This window comes from Neltuma alba, unplaced genomic scaffold, assembly GCF_004799145.2.
Source record: "Neltuma alba isolate B1F8T4 unplaced genomic scaffold, ASM479914v2 tig00006951_pilon, whole genome shotgun sequence".
NCBI lineage: Eukaryota > Viridiplantae > Streptophyta > Magnoliopsida > Fabales > Fabaceae > Neltuma > Neltuma alba.
In genome coordinates this window covers 16,715-32,042 of record NW_021634632.1, presented here as the reverse complement: position 1 = coordinate 32,042, position 15,328 = coordinate 16,715, and the positions used below count along the sequence as shown (strand labels likewise).

General features: G+C 32.7%; 1 long non-coding RNA gene across 1 annotated transcript; it reads left to right on the top strand.

Annotated features, from left to right (window-relative positions):
* Nucleotides 1-292: 292 nt before the first annotated feature.
* LOC114751494 (uncharacterized) lies at nt 293-1,998 on the top strand. The gene is made up of 3 exons (XR_003740752.1): nt 293-405; nt 519-747; nt 1,360-1,998. It is a non-coding gene; the product is annotated as an uncharacterized LOC114751494 (long non-coding RNA).
* The last annotated feature ends 13,330 nt before the right edge of the window (nt 1,999-15,328 follow it).

Below are 15,328 nucleotides of genomic sequence, written 5' to 3'. Positions count from 1 at the left end.
CCAAAAAGAGAAAGTGATATATATTAGTACCATGATGTGGCGGTGGAGAATAGGGATGCCGACTATGGCAGCTACGGAGAGGGAAGAGCGAGGAGGTTTACGGTTCTTCTTTTGATAGGAGTGAACTCATCTTCTCCACAATGCTGAAGAGATTTGTAATCTTCCCCCATTCTTTCCTTCGTTTCTGTTCTCTCTACCCTCTGTTTTCATTTTTGTAATGGCATCTTAAAAAAAAAAAAAAAAAATGTTCCAGCTGTTTCCTTTTTGTCCCCATTTTTCATTAGATTGGAGATGCCTCGGCTGAAATTGGAGAAGCAAAGGAAGGCTAAGCAAGATTATGAGAATTAAAGGGATGCCATTGAAGCTGTTCAAAGCCGTATTGATGCAGCTAAAGCATAACTAAAGGTACCCCTTTCTTTCTCAACTCATCCTTCTCGAATGCCCTAAATTGTTATTTTCCAATCGTTGATTTCACCTTTGTTTATTGTTCTTCAAATTGACTTTTGCGTTTGATCAAGTAAGGAAGAAATATCGGAGAAAGGAATGGCAGAAAGGTTAATCTTTTGATAATAGTAGGAGGACAACTACCGTCTTCAGTTCAAATCCTGGTGGAATCTTCATTCAAAGTTGCGATTTTCGTTCTGCTGCACTTTCTCAAACTCACATCTTTGCAGCTATAGCAGAGCCCTTCACTCCTCGATGTATTATTTTGAATGAAGACCAAGCTCATGTCTCTTATTTGAACAGGTATAATTGTTTTCTCATTACACCGTTAAAAAACATCTATTTGCATCTCTGTAATCGTAAAACGCTTACGTGAAGCGGCCCATGTAATGTATGAGCATCCACTTGGTTGATTTTTATCTCAGATGTAGAGATAATTTAATCTGCTATAGGGCATACCTATAGCTCCTTTATTGGGTTTTCACAAGAGCCCGTTTTTTGTTTTTTGATACATTTCAGAAGAGCCATTTTGTTGAAGTGCTTAGTGCTATAGACTTCAACCTAATATTGAAAGAGGTTGAGGGGATCAAAACTTTTATGCGACACTGTTGTGCTAACTTCTTGGAGTTGTCATAATCTGCATGATACATGATAATTTATTAAATTGCATGTTTAAGGTACTTGCAATAGCCACATACATGTTTGTGTGTGTGTGTGTTTCTAGATTGAAGCAGCATCATTGTCCCCGCCATATTTTGAAGTTTAAAAGGTTTTTATTTTTGGCTCTAACAGATGATGATACGTGGTCTCCAAAATTTCAAGTTGATCATTAATTTCATGCATTTTTTATCCTTAGAATGAGGCATCATGAGAAATAGTAAAAACATTGATATAAGATTTGTTCGAATGTTGCAGCAAATTTCCACAGCATTGATGGATCTATATGTGTGCATGTTTCTTGATGCCATCAACATTATGGGGTCATATTTGAGTTTTGTGCTTTTATTCAAGATGGGTCATATAAGCCTTTTTTATCATTCAGCTCTATGATTTCAATTTGAAATTAACAAATCAATTCTAGCATATATGTCATGTTCATGAATAATGAACGCTGCATCAGATCAGAGAGATGACCCTGAGGTATTACGTTCCTGATGCAAGCCATCTACCAAAAAAGTGTCCTTTAAGCATTAGCTTTACGAAGAAGAGATGTTCAAGGTTTGATAGGAAGCAGTAAATATCACAAGTGGACACATAGGTTCAACATGTCGAGTGAAAAGAATTCAATGGAACAGTAAAAGAAATCAATTCAATGGAAAGCCTTGAAGTTGAAATTTTTGTCACTATATCAGAGCTTATTGCAACTTCTCAAAACCTGTCAACTGTTCTGCCTTTATCCACCTTTGCTATTCAATTCTTTGCTTGACAAGCTCTTATTGGAATTTGACTTTTCCAGCTAAACATGGCTACTAGAGTGTAGGCTTGGTTCCCTTTACTCCCTTATTTTGAAAACGTCAAGTTGTCACTAAAGGGACAGCACATGAGAATCAAATTAGAATGCCACTTCATTGTCTTATTGTTTTGCTTTGTTGTTTCAAATTTCCTGAAGCTCAATCCCGTTGATTTTGTCTTTTTGATTAAAAATGATGGATAAAGATATGAAATTGGAATTGAGGGAAGTATGAATTAATGCACCTTCGAAAAATTGGGTTGTCCTTGTTTAAGATGATCTGGTTGTTAATCATTCACCAAGTTAAAAGCATAACTTTAACCAACTGATTAAATCTAGCATCCTTGGTCAATGTTTTTCCTAGTATTCTAATTAACAATCATCAATTAATACTATTGAAGATGAGAGAATTACCATGAGGTCTTAAGAAAAAAATTTAATTATCAAAAGGTCTTAACAACAAGTGACTAGCTTGAATTTATTGTCATTTCTTATTTTTGAACTTGTCATTGTATACTCTTTACTTGTCAATAAATTTTAGGTAATTAAATCCCTTTCTTGGGACCTAACTGTAATTCTCTCATTGAAGACCATTTAGTGTGTAATGAGGCTCAGATCAATACAATTTGATCTTTTATGCAGTAGACATTTAACTTGAGATATTGAACAAGCTCAGTATAGATAAAATTCTTTCAAACTGTGAAAGAACAATACAACCGTAATGAACTTAAATAGGATATATATATATATATATAAATCAGTCTCAAACTACACATTCCAATTTAAATAATAAAAGATCAATCCCAAACTAAGAAATACAACTGGTAATCTTAGTAAATTAACTCTATAACATCGGTCCTAATTCAGGAATTCAATTGCAGAGCTTAAAGAAAGGATTAAACTAAATAACTCCTCTAAATGTAGCTCTGGAACTCAAACCCATTCATCCATCTCCACTAGGCAATCAAGTCAGCAACGCATAGCTTCAGAGTTAACTCAAACGAACTGCAGCAGCCAAGCGGCCATGGAAGCTTATGGGAATTGACGAAAATGGAAGGAGAGGTGAGGTAAATGTCGAAAATAGATGAAGAATAGAGTGGGTGTGTGATAGAAGTGGTGAAACGATGAAGGCAGTAGTGAACAGAGACAAAGGCCAACGGTGATAATGGAAAGAGAGGAATCAACGATGATGGCTGGTGGAATGCTGACGGGGGTGATGAAAAGGGGACGAAATGATGAAGGGTGTTGTTTAGTGGAGGTGAGGATGGAATGGCGTCGGTGAGGGTTGGAGGGAATTAATATGGAGGCCGTGGATTCTTGAAGATGATGGTGAATCAATATATCAAATTAAGGAGAGAACCCCTGAGGAGAGGAAGTCTGGTGCTAAACCTTATGGATCTCCATCACCTTTTCTCAATTTTTTTGGGGGGTCCTTTTGCTCTCCTTTTGCTTGGTTCTTCAGCAGAATTTTCTTGGACCTTTTACTTTCTGTTTTACTCTAATTTCACCCAAGTTTTTTGCAATCAAAATTTATTAAATGTAATACCAATATTCCACCAATCAGTTATTTAAAGATAAACACAAAAAGATCAAGTTTTTACCCTGTTAGCATTATTTTTATGAAATCACATTTAATTCAAATGAATCACAATAATGCATTTTGAGCCCAATAAACATGATAAAATCCCCAAATAAGATGTAAGATGCTATAATAAAATAAGGGCTTATCATGGTTCACGTGTTCTAAGTATATAAGTTCCATTCTCCTAACCAATCTTCATACTCTCATTTGTACTCACAATTGGTTGCACGGATTTACGTATAGAGGTAATTTATTAATTTATATACTACCTCTAATTCTTAACATAAAAAATAAATAATTAATTTGTGAATATTAAAAAAATTATTTAAGTTAATTATTTGTAATAAATAAGTGCTATTTTTTTTTAAAATACTCTTGTTATTCATGTGCATTATAATGAAAACCTATTAATATTTATAATTAGCATGGGGATTATTTTGAAAAATAAAAATAAAAATGAGGGACAAAATGGATTGGGTTTTATATTTTGAACCAAATTGAATCTTCAATAACTCCTATATTTAGGCCTACAAGTAGTATACTTTATTAGAGTTATTTATGCTTTTAATTGCACAAACAACAAACATAATAACTATGCTATTTGTCTATAATTTTGGTATATTATTTGTTGCAGATAATATATGTGATATTGATTATGAAGAAGAAATCATTAATATTTTTAGTGTTATAGAGGAACTTATTAACAGTGAAACACAATCAAATGTCCTTGAAATTGATGATAGTGTTGATGAAGTTCAAAATGATCAGAATGTTGATGTGGCTGAATGTTGACTTTGTGTTTATGTTTATTGTCTTTCACCTAGTGTTTTTGTCTGCTAACTCTTGGATGTTTAGATATATGTGTATGTGATGTTATATTTAACTGTTGGATGTTTAGATATATGTGTATGTGATGTTATATATATATATATATCACCTAAAGAAGTTAAGTTCATCATACTCCTTTTAGTCTTTTTTAGAAGAGTCTCATAACTAAATTACACAGGTTAAGAAAACAGTTAAAATTAGTTAAAAGTAATAAATATATAAAAAATGAATTTTCTTTTCTAAGGACGCCATTATTTATAAGAGGCAAGTAAGAGAGAGAAAATATGAAAGAGAATGTAGTAAACCTTTTAATTAATGTAATATACTCTTCTACTCTTATTTATAAGCCACTTCTAACATATTTCACACAAACGAAGGAACAAACTTTAAATTTCATTAACTTTCATGTAAAATTCAACAACTTTTCAACTTTATCCCTATTTAATATACATTATATCTCCTGTAAACAAAGTCAACACGATAATAAATGAAGGGTAAAATTGTACATTTATACACAAAATGTTTCTTAGTGCCTATAAATAGGATCAAAAAATGTCCTCTCTCTCTGTCCTATAAATAAGACCAAAGGAATATAAAATTAATTAGGGACAAAAATAGTAAAAATACATTAAATGTTCAGATAATCACAAGTAGGACCTTATAAAAATGACCAAGACAATTCAAATTTTAGATTCTTATAAAAAGAATTGGAGAGAGTAGCACATATAGCAAGAGGCTTGACACTAACAAAGACGACAATGGTTCAAATCTTAGGGGAGGAAGTTGTGAAGCCTCCTCATTGTTCTGTGAAGCCTCTTGTCATGTGAGTTGTGATGAATTTGTATTGAAATTATCACTGAAAGTTTTTGCCCCCCTTGTAGTGATGCCTCTTTTTATTATATATAAAATGGATTCTTAACTTCACTTAAAAAAAAAAAGGATTCTTAACATTATGATAAATTTTAGTTAAAGCCCTTAGGAATAAAAAATCACTAGTGTGACAATATTTTATCGCTAACATGACAATGATATTTTGTAATGCTATCTTTAATCTTTAATATAAGAACTATATAATTAATTTAAAAATATTAAAAAATAATTAATTTAATTATTTGGAATAAATATATGTTGACTTTCCTCGACTAACATCTCTAATCATATACATTGAAAATACCCCCGGCAGGAACCTCTTGAATATGTAATATGAATATGAATACTTGGAGGGAAAATTATAAATTCGAGAGACAAAGTCAATTGAAATGTTATATTTAAAACCAAATCTAATAATCAAATAACTTTTATATTAAGAACATGATACAGAAATTAATGAGAACTTTCTTCGAAATTAACCATAACTTAAAGGATTGATTTCTTAATAAAAAGTATAGCAATCTACCAATCTTGACTCAAGTTGATCACAAATCTAACTACTAAAAACTACTTGATCTTCAAGTGTTCATTATTGTTAACCAATCTTTAGACATACATACAGGATGCTCCTATGGTCCTATCTATAATATTAAATTATGAATATATCATTTTGTCTTTCATTTCTTATAGTATAGATAATTATTTTTTTTTAAAAGATGTATATATTAAATAGAAGTAAAGTTTAAAAGTTGTTATATTTTAATAGAGAGTTAATACAGTTTAAAGTTTTTTTTTAATTTGTAGAAACATAATAAAAGTGCCTTATAAATAGGATCAAAGGAGTACATTATATGAAAATTGGGACACATACAAAATTTGCAAAATCAACTGTATTAGTTATACCATCTAATTATGCAACTTGATGCCGTAAATGTCATAAATTGATGTTAATACTACTAGAAAAATGCCTTTTTACACCAACTAATATACGTCAATTATTGCACTAATGGTGTAATAAATGAGGTGTTGGCATTTTTGTAAATAACAATACAATATTTATACAAGTTATTATCACAATCGGTGTTATTATTACCTTTTACATCAAATATTAACCCAACCACTACAAGGGTACTTAAATGACATTGATAATTGTAAACAATAGGGATTACTAATCGTTACATCAGCCTATCTCTAACCTTTTCATTTACCTCAAAGTAATCTAAACTCGAACAGTCACTAGCCATGTCCTATCATCGTCTATTTAAGCTCAAAACCTAATTGTTCTTCTTATTCTCCATCATTTTTGTCTACTACTGTCAGTGTCACACCTTACTTATATAATACCTTAGCATTTATTTAGAACCATTCCAAACCACTTTGGATGGTCTTAAGCTTAAAAATTTCAATTTGGACGTTAATTTTCGGAAAATTACTGTTCACTGTCCAGTTTTCAGATTACAGGTCCAACTTTGAAAAACCATAACTAATTCTAGAAAAATCGTATGGAGGTGTTTCAAAATTCTACGGAAAGATCTTTCAATGCTCTTTAAGGGAAAAATATTCAACTGAACTCATCCTCACTGAAAACGTACAGTTTATTGGATTAAAATTACTATTCATCTGGTAAAATCTGGACTTTCCAGATTCTGCGCCTTAACTTCGAAAATTCATATCTCGTTGTATACACATCCAAATGATGTGATTTACCACTCATTTTAAAGCTTGGGATATGCATTATAAGTGTACCAAATTCCATAGCTTAACTCATTCATATGATAGGTTGAACTGAAGCTTGAAATTAACTGCTTTAGGACCTACGTTTTATCCCTTAATATCTCTTTACTTTAATTCTTTTTATTTCTTTGGCATACCTAACATGGGCTTACTTTTTCCCATTCATGCTCATATACTTTCATTCATGCCATAAACATCCTAAACACATACATTGAATCGATGACATTTATAACATAACTTACAACATAGGAGAATTATACATTGAATAATAATATCAATTATTAGCATTAATAATTCTCCACTTCTTCTCCTTGCTTCTCATGCCCTTTGTGCCCATCATTGATTTGACCTAAATGGTTGGTTAGGGAGGGGGTGAGATTCGGGGGAATCTCAGTAGCAAACATTACCACATACATGCACAAGATGGATGCTAGTGTATGGTATGTAGTTTTTCATAAACTTAAGTTAACTAGTGACATGCCATCATGCTTTATGCTTGGTGTAAAAATGCATGGCCATGGGAACATATTAAAAACAGAATTTCCAGCAACAATCATCATGTCACAACATCATTCAAACAACAAATACAAACCAACACATAAGCATACCATGTCAAGCACATAAAGGGTAAGTTCACTACCTTGCACCTCAAGCTTTCCTCTTACTTTTCCTTTGACTCCCTTGACTTTCCAACCATGTGGGCATTCGGTCAACATCACTAGACATCCTCTTGGATGTTCCAAAGGTCCTAAACATAACCATAATGATGACACAATCCATTAAGACCATTAGATTACATAAAGTTCAAGACTAGCTTTCTTGAACCTCAACTCCTTTCTCTTAGTTTTAGGGTTTTCTTTCTAACTTTTCTAATATAAATCTTATCATTTTACATCCTTATGATCTATTTCCTATCAATTAGGACCACTTCAGATGGCTTTAGATTCAAGAATATCAAATCTGGAAATTTTGGTTCGTGGGTACTGTTCATACAGAATCTCCAGAATTTTTTCTTAACTTTGAAAATTCATAATTAAATCTATAAAAATCCAAATTGAGTGCTTTCAAGTCTCACTGAAAGATTATTAAGTTAAATTTAAAGGAAAAATAGTTTCAGGAACCAATTCTATGCCGAACAGTACCAGAATTGTACGGAATTTGACACCCTTCCAAAAGCTTAACACTGTTTCCAGATTTCAAACCCTAACTTTGAAAAATCACCATAAATTGTACACATATCCAAATGAAGTGTTCTACCCATGGATTTAAAGCTCACAGAGTGTACTTTAAGCACACCAAATTTCAGAACCAGATATGAACAGTAACTAATTTGAAAAATCCATCAAATCAGCATGTAATTCTTCTAATTTTCACATAGATCCACTTGGATCTACCATACTTTGAGGTGTTCTAGCAAGATCTAACAACCAAACTCCCTTCCCCACTCATCAACCATTTCGACCAGCCATCAAAGGGGAGAGAAGATAGATTTTTCAACCTTAAAAGAGAAGGAAAACAAGACAAGAACACATCTAGAACCAAGATCTCACCTTGAATCCTTGATTGATGACCAAAGTTGATAGCTTTTCCTTGGTTCTCCTTCAAAACCCTCTCTTTCCCTCTTCCTCTCACTTGGACGAAATTCCATCAGCAATTAGGGGGAGAAGAAGCTCATTAATGTGTACAAAATATCCCACCAACCATCATTAATGTTATGCCAAGTGTCATTAGCCTACTTAATCTTAATCCTCTCTCTTAATTAACTTAAATCATAATGTAATTAAATTCCAAAGTCAAGATCCTCTCCATTAGTAGCTTGACACTTGGAAAGCTTTAATTACCATCCATTAAAGGCTTGACAAGTGGTGACTTGTGGCCCAAGTAAAGTGCAAGATTTTGATTAATACTTTATCGGTGCACTTTTACTTCGGGTTTAACTTCTTTTCTATAATTACAGTGCTCTGGCCTCTGTAATTATTTTCTGTTAGATCCATAAATTCTCTTTAATTCTAGAGAGTATCTATGAATTTTCTTAGCCCATAACACTTCCTTTAAGCCTTGCATAAAATTCATTTACTAAAATACCTTTTATCGGCAAAACCGGCTCTTTAATTCATTTAAAGCCACTCTACTAGCCTTTTGGTTGTGGGACTAATTTTATAAATTAGTACAACCTTTCAACCATTTAACCTTATTTTTGTATACATTTTTGAGGTCTCTTGCTATTTCAAATAATTACCTCAAACGGTATACTTTTTACCGGTCACAACCTCATAAATTCCATTTAAGCTGCCTCAGGGGTATTTTCATCTTTTCTCTTCATAGAAGAGTCTTAGAATATTATTTCCCATTTTCTAGGATTTTTCTTAGAATTTTCTGTATCCTCTTCCATTTTTACCCCTGTTGGTCATAACTTTCGGAATTTACAGTTTAGTCCCTGCTTGGACTTAACTTCATTAATCCTCTCTTTGAGGTTTCTAACTTAACCTTTGGCCTGTGTCTAGTCTCTTTTCTCTCTCTCTGGGCCTTCGAGACTTTACTGGAGCCTCTAACTTTATTACACTTTAGCCCCTTAAAACTTTTACTTTGCAGTTTAGTCCCTGAAACTACTTTGACTTCGTTTCTCATCTTTGGGACTTCTGCTAAAAAAAAAGGTCTGATAGCCTATCTAATTCAGGCTATTACTGGTACTTCTAGGCCCAAACTTTGGATGTTACAGTCAGCAGCCCCACAATGGTGAAACGACAGAAAATCATCCTAACCAATCCTCCATCTTTCCCTCCTCCCCCTCTCCACTACCCTTCCTCACTGCCCCCACCTCCCCCTCCTCGTCCTCCTCTTCTCAACCAGCTACTTCAAAGAGTAGTGGTAATTAATCACGGCCTCCACCATATACTGTCTTGTTTCTATGCTCTTAATAGCAAGGTTAACCTCTAACTCGATCATAGGCACATTGGGTATGATGACATGGATGACCCTGTTGCCACCTTCTTCTTATTGTCTGATGAAGAAGCTTCCTCATCCTCTAACTATTAGTTTTTTTATTGTAAAAATGTAGTCTTTATTTTAAAAACTATTTTGCAAAAGCGGCCTCCGTACCCCCACCAAATATAAATAAATATATATGATATTTTGTGATGATCATCTACTCTTGTATTTGTTCCTTTTAATGCATTTTTTTGTTCTCAATCTTTGACAATGAACCTTAAAACTAGTAAAAATTTCATCTTTTTTTTTACCAATTTGAAGAAAGAGAAGAACTGCTAATTAGTTACTTTTCTGGGAGTCTTTATGTCGAGCTTTGTCAAGTTCGAGGTAACATTTTATATTTACATTGGTTATCTTATATTCCATGTAAAATGAGTCTTGAACACTAGTTTCCAAGTCAACTGGTGTTCACTCTTTGCCCTAGCAATGAATAAGTCCCTCTTGCCTTTAGCTTGTGGTCTCATCAAAATACTAAGAGGCACGCTCTCAAAAAGAAAGATGGAGATGGCATAGGGTGCTCAAGCTGTCTTCTGTTGCTCGGTATTATCATCACCATTAGTCAACACCAAAAAAAAAGGTAATTTATAGCAGTTAAAAAGTGATTTGTAGCGGTTTTAACCGCTACAAGTGACAATTATAGCGGCTATGAAAATAGCTACAAAAACCACCAATGCAAACGGTTTTGTAGTGGTTTTTATGAATTGCTGCTCAAGATAGACAACCGCTACAGACCGCTAGTAATGACGCGATGAATGAGACAACTTTTTGGCAATTTGTAGTAGTCAAAAAACTGCTATAAAGTCAAGTACGAAGGCAGGAGATGAAATTTGAAAATTTGTCATGCTTCAATGAACTGCTACTAATGATGGGTATAATTGAGAACCAAAAAATTTAATTTGACGACAAAATTTGTAGTGGTTATTGAGGAAATTTTCAAAAAATGGTGTCAGTTAGCAACAATTTGTAGCGATTGGTGGTAAAATATTATTAAATTTTGTTCATTGTAGCGGTTTTCAAACCGCTACAAATGTTACTTTGAAATTAAAAAAAAAGAAATTTGTTATTAGATTCGCAATTAATTAAAATTTAAAGATAAAATATAGTAAATTAAGTATTATTTACATATATAATTTTGCAATTAAATTTGTTGTCAGATTTGTAATTAAATTTTATTAAATTTTTTTATATAAGAAAATTGTACTAACATTTTAAATATTAAATAAAGATTACTTATTAGAAGATCTACCATGTTATAATTATCAAAGTTAAAAAAGTTTTTGAAATGTTATTTATGTAGATAAGAAATAAATTAAAAAGAGTAGAAGTTAGAAGTAAATAAGTCCTACATGAAAAAATGGAAAAAAATATTAGCAAATATAAATTAAATAATGTGAGAAAATAAAAATAAATTAACAACTGACAAAACTTACAATTTGATAAAATTGTAACAGAGGAGAGGAGAAAGGAGTAACAGAGGAGAGGAGGAGAGAGGGAGAGGAGGAGGAGGTGTGAAAAACGAGAAGGAGGGTGAGGGTATTTATAGAGGGCAGGTGACATTTGTAGCAGTTATAACTTGTAACGGTTTATTTACACTTTGTAGTGGTTAAGAACAGCTATAAATATTGAAATTTTGTAAAAAAAAAAATACCAGTTTTAAAAAAAATGGTTTGGAATGAACTGTTGAAAATTTAGTCTTCTTTACCTTGCCTAAAAAGAGATATATAAAGTCAAATAATAAGAAAGAATTATAACACATATTAAAATTAAAACATCTATTGTTAATTAATGTAACAAAAATGAACGAAAATTATATGTGAAAAAGAAATACCTAACAATTGGTAATTTGTTATCTCATTCGGAGAAGAAAATTTCAAAATTCGTTAGTTGGAAGGGTTCACTGTCATAAGTGATGTCATCACCATCATCATCCATGTCATAAAGATCTTACGGCTTGAGGTGAACCACTATACTTCAATCTTTATGTTTCTCGTCCTCAACATAATAAACCTGGTGTGCTTGAGAGGCAAGAATGCATGGCTTATAATTTTCAGATTCTCCCATATGAATGAGCTTGGAGAAATTAACAGATGTGATGCCCAATTTGTCAATAGTGAGTCCACATGAAGTTGTCGTATTTGCCTAGCACACTTGAACAGAGTGACAGTGAAAAGTCCTTAATAATCTAACTCAACAATATCAATCAGCTTGCCATAGTAAGGAATGTAACAACGGTTATCTCTAACCTATTACTAACATTTTTACTATCTAAAATTTAATAATATTAACCACGGTAGAAAAGAATCTTGGTATAATTTTTGAAAAGACTACCATGGTTATAAAAAGAAATTTGATTAGTTAGAAATGTTAACTATACCTAATAGTATTTTACAACAATTGGGTCATGGACTTTACGAAGTCCAGAACATCACTTTTAACTCTAAACCCATAACATGATATTTCTTAATAAAAGTCTTTCAAACCAACAGTGATTAACTATTTTTGAAAGTCAGTGTGGATCCACAACTTACCAACACAAGCAACCCAGTATCAAAAGTAACTAAGATCATCAGTTTTAGACAAATAAGAGTACATAAAAAGAGCTATATGTGGCAATATACAATATTCATCACACAGTAAAAAGGAGGCTATACAAGATAAACTTGATAGCTAAGCCTCTGACGCCTTCCCTGACGGACCAGCCCTAGAGCTATTACCTGAAAATGTTAAACCACGTGGTGAGACAAAAGTCTCAGTAAACAACAATCCTACTCATCAAGCATAAAAGTAAGTGCTTGAGAGGTGTCAAGTGGAACAGTTACAAAGATCATAACATTCACAATTGTCAAATGGTTATATATATATATATATAGACACCCACCCACACACAAACAAATCCAAAATACAATATCTTACTCTTAAGACCTTAACAAGGTGGGTGGTCTTGTTCCACAATTATTTTCCCTTAGCATCTAAAATCTACTGTGGTTTCACTTGATACGTCAAATTTTTTCACAACTCCACCTCTACGGTCTGAATAATATAAGATGGATCCATATGATACTTCTTTAACGGTGACACGTGGAACATGTCGTGTAAACTAGATAGATATGGTAGCAGCGCAATCCGATATACAACATGTAATGTCCCCAAGTTCCGGAGTGCAACCGTAGCCACCCCAGGGTGTTGCTCGTAGATATTGTCCGTTTTGGTGTAGCCATAGCCACCTCACAGTTTTGTTTCCATGGATGCAGTCATAGCTACCCAGAAAACGTATCTACGAGGGAGAGGTATTCACAACTTTTTAAAGCATGCTTCGTTCTCTTCGCCATTCAATATGGGACTTCACACAACACGTCCAATCTGCTCCAAAATCTCTTAAGGATTCATGAATTAGGGTGTAAGCTTTTTGCCTTTGATGGATCCATTGACACCTATGATAGGAAAAACCTTTAGAAAGACATGATCACCCATTTTAAACTCTAAAAGTCTTCTCTGATGATCCGCATAACTCTTCTGTTGACTTTGGGCCATCAACAACTTCTACTTGCTAAACTCAATCTTTCTGGTGGTGATGTCCAATAAATTTGGACCGATAACTGTCCTTTCACTTAATTTAGTCCAACAAAGTAGAGACATATACTTGTTCTTGTATAAAGCCTCTTTCAAAAATGGTCTTCTTAATCTTATCATCATTCTGCAAATTTTCTTTTTGTATTTTTAGATTTCTTCTTCTCTAATGTTATAGTCTGGCACATCCCCATTTTCTAATGCCTCTTGAATACTTAATAATTGGTCATCTTTTATTTGTACTACCTTCGACTCCCTGAAGAATTTAGAGTCAACCAAAATTGACTGTAGAGTAGCTGATGTCTTAGGCACTACCTAGAGATCTTTCAATTTTCCCAAATATGAATACTCCTTCAAGCTCATATAGATCATATGCATTGTCTTCCTACTCAATGCATCAGCGATTGGGTGAGTGATACTTAAGTTTAAAGTCGTAGTCTTTAAGGAATTCCATCTATCTACATTGTCGATATTCAACTTTTTTGTCTATTTGATACTTTAAACTTTTATGATCACTACAGTTCTTAAATTGGGTACCATAAGGATAGTATTTCTAAATCTTTAAGAAAAACACTATTAATACAAGCTCAAGCCCTCATATCTCACAATCCACAATAACTCCAAATATTTAACTATCAATCCTATTTCAAGTCCTTAATCAAAGGGTATAATAATTATTTTCTCTACTTAAATAGCCCATTAAATCCATTAATCAACCTTAATAATAATCATTCATAACAATCCCCAATTTATATTTAGAACTATTAACTTCGAGCATACCAAATCCTAAAATATTTGGTCAAACAAACATAAATTAATCCTTAAACTTTATTTCAAAATATCATATTGCCAATTTCCAATAAAGATTTTCTTCTAACAACAAACCATAACTCTAAATCACCAAAAACCTAAATCACAACAAAACTAAATTGACTAAATATTTTTATACAAGCCAGGTAACTACTTTAAATCCATTAAAATTTTCATATTCCAAGACTACTCTAAATGTTAAAAGATATAACCTCAAATCATCATTCGTAATATCGCTAATCCTCAAATAATCATTTGCATTATCACTAATCCTTGAATAACCTTAATCAAGAGTCATAACCCTTAATTTTCACACAAATCTAAAATTTAAAACACTACTATGTTCATTATAATTGAACCTTATGATACTACAGTAATCAATACCTAACCTCAAACTATTATCTTTCTTCTTCACAACAACTCCTATGAACCACATGGAAAGACTAGAGGTATGATAAACACTTTTTTTTTTTTTTTAAAAAGGTAGATCCTCAATCTCTTTTTCCAACTTTTCCAACTTGGATGGTGACATTTCATAGAGAGCTTTTCAATATGCCCTATTCCTTCGCCTAACTCAATAGAGGACTCCACCTCATGTCTTAAGAGTACACTTAGCATTTCATCTACAATTACATCTATAAATCTATCTAAAATATCCATTTGGTCGCTTTTCGAATCACGACTGTCAATACACAATTGTATGTTATAGTCCTCCTTTCTTACTAATAGTACTAGTGAATCCTGTGATTTAACACTTAGTTGAATGAATTTCTTCACCTTTGTCTATTCAATAATAATCCCATTGTCTCTACTGACAGAGAAGAATGTCATACGTGTTGGCAAATTCCTTAAATACACTTACAGTTATTCACTTGAGTAGGCAACCAGGGTGTGAAACCTATAACAACCTCAATAGACATAGTATAAAAGGAAATCACAAATCTCTTACACTTGAGGATGGCATTATTAGCTAACAACTAATCCATGCCCATAATCACACTATTAGAAAGGAATACCTAGCACCCGAATCGCCAAGATAATGATATCATGTCTTT